The sequence below is a fragment of the Pygoscelis adeliae genome, unplaced genomic scaffold (genome assembly GCF_000699105.1).
Source record: "Pygoscelis adeliae isolate BGI_AS28 unplaced genomic scaffold, ASM69910v1 Scaffold395, whole genome shotgun sequence".
Classification (NCBI taxonomy): Eukaryota; Metazoa; Chordata; class Aves; order Sphenisciformes; family Spheniscidae; genus Pygoscelis; species Pygoscelis adeliae.
Window position 1 is genome coordinate 245,348 of NW_008824755.1, and position 2,618 is coordinate 247,965.

A 2,618-nucleotide genomic window follows, 5' to 3' on the forward strand; every position below is an offset into this window, starting at 1 on the left:
CAGCTGAAATGTTCATGTTTATAGAAATCCTACTTTCTCCAAGTATGTATCTTGTTTTTACAGGTCAAATTCTTAGGAAAAAATTGCATCTTATGATTCATTCTAAAATGTAAAACTCAGGTCTCAGATTAAAACTCTAAATTTATTGCAAAAATAGCTAAACCATTTCAGAATGTGAAAATCTTGGGCCTGAGTTTCTCTTGTTTCTATTACATGGATGAGGAAGCATGACTGTTGTCTATAAGAGAAAGGTAAGTCATCTTCATAAATAGCTCCAAAGGCCATTTAGCTCAATCAGCAAACTAGGGAAACGAGCTATTTAGAATAGTTTAATGACTGAGTTTTCATTTCAAGGTTGAATAATGACTTAAAAAAGAAAAACAAGAGAGGCTATGAAATTTTTCCTAACTTTCAGCTCCACTAAACATGAAAACTAACTGCTGAATTCTGGGGAAGTGACCTATTTCTCAACACTTCAGAAAGCTTAAAACTGTGTGTAAATGACATTGACAAAAACGTGACCCATGTTTTCTAAGCTTCCTTTACACAATATGGTGAAAACCAAGTAGAATATAAACTCTATCACAGGGAAAAGACTTAAAGAATAAAGTCCCTAGATGAAATGCACTTTTACTAAACTTTCTTGATTTTATTTCTTCTTTTATAACACCTCCACAGACTGGATTGTGAAGAAAGAACTGATCCCCACCTAGTCAAAATATGTCCATTTGATGGAGGATTCAGTTACAATTACAAAATAAATTAGGAAGTTTTTCCGATCTTCCTCTCCAGCCAAAATTTTTCACCCGCCACTGCCACCACCAGTAGAAAAAGTATTTTGGCTGCAAATGGAAGGATGATACACTCAACATTTTACAAGATCTTCTGTAAGCACAGCTCACCTGACTTGAATAAAAAATGTTACACAGTAACTCACCGACGCATTCAAGTTATCTAGTGCTTTCCTAAAACACTGTCAAATACTTGAATTTTTAGAAGCTACTAAGAAATTAACCCAAACAATTTTCTAAACTACTCTTTGTCTTCTTAGCAATGCTTTGTCAAAATCAGCCATGAGAAATGATGGAAATGGATAAAATTAAAGGATTGTCAATTAAAAATTAGCTAATTTTCCACACAGAAAATAACAAGTCTTTCTCCAATTCAGGCTTAGTACCAGACATGATCTCTAGCAGCTCCAGTTCTGTAAAGATGTCCAAAGATAATTTTTTAATTTTAAGATAAATAGCAAATACAATCTTCTTGCCCTAATTTCCATTAAATTCTTTGTTCCCATCTACAGTAATGATATTACCATTCCCAGGTCTGATTCATAGGAAGAGAAATATTGAAGCTGGCATCTTATTCAAAATACAGTTGAAAATGACTGAAAGTCAGAAGCATCCAACGCAAGCTTGAAGTCATTGCTTAGAGCTGGGCAGGATTTCTACAAATACAACATGTTACGAGCAGAGACATATCAGCCGACAGTTTTGTGTGTTTCCTCATTTCTTGAAACAGAAAGGTGGCCTCTCTGCGGAGGCTAGGCGAGTTCAGGTTTTACTAATACTGAGCAGGTAAATGTAAAAACAGACTTAAAGCAAGAGACAAGACAAACTCCTTTCCAAAGGAGTTTTTTTCATTTTCCTCCTTTCCAAAACACCCGCTGGTGTTTTGCTCAAGAATAATTTCTCTGGTACCCATAAAGGCTACTGCAGAAATTGTCAAACTGATCTTCCAAAAGCCGTACCTACACTCCCTCACAGGAATGGGAGAAAGATACAGTGTGGAACAGCCAAAAGAATAGTCAATATTAAAACCTGAGAACTATAGATTCTCTCCAAGAAGACTAAACGGGGGGAAAAAAGACTCTTTTTTCCTGTTAGAAAAACAACTATATATGCCCAGGACAGGTGATGATCAACATTCTTTATATGCTGAGGAGACTTGCTATCAGGCAGAGGCACTCACCTGTAAACGAATGATTGAATGTCACTGAAAGCTTTATATTCTACCCTGGAAAGCCAACTTCTAACAGAAAAACAAATCTCTATTTTATAGTTTTTATTTTATTACAGTTCTATGTCCTGTTAAGATTTTCTCATTCTAACAAAAAGATTTTGTTAAGGTTTCTGTAAATTGCAAAATGATACTGTGAAACCGACAGTGGGTGCAAATCAAAACCTTATGACTCAAAGCCCTCTCCTAGGACATACCTCCCTGACAGCCTGAAAAGCTAAGCCACTCCAGCTGGGACTATATTTAGTGGGGATTCTCAGTGCTGCAGGAATGGTACTACTCAGAAAATTATCTTTCCCTCACTGTTCAAAGCACAGTCCTGATATAGCACTGTGGGTTGTATTTTGTTGACTTCTTCATACACCTTTAATGAGAGCCCAGACCTTTATGGAAATTAATGTATCTGGGCTTTATTTAACTACAGGATATTCAACAGTTCCTATGTTCTGCTCAAATGCCAGAGGGACTTACAATCTATCCATTGAAACTTCCCAGCAAATATAGAGGTATTTCTTCTCTTGCACATCCATGGGAAGCCAGTGTCATCAGGACATCATCACTGTTTCTGGAGCTATCAGAGTAAGTTTGCTAAGAAATGA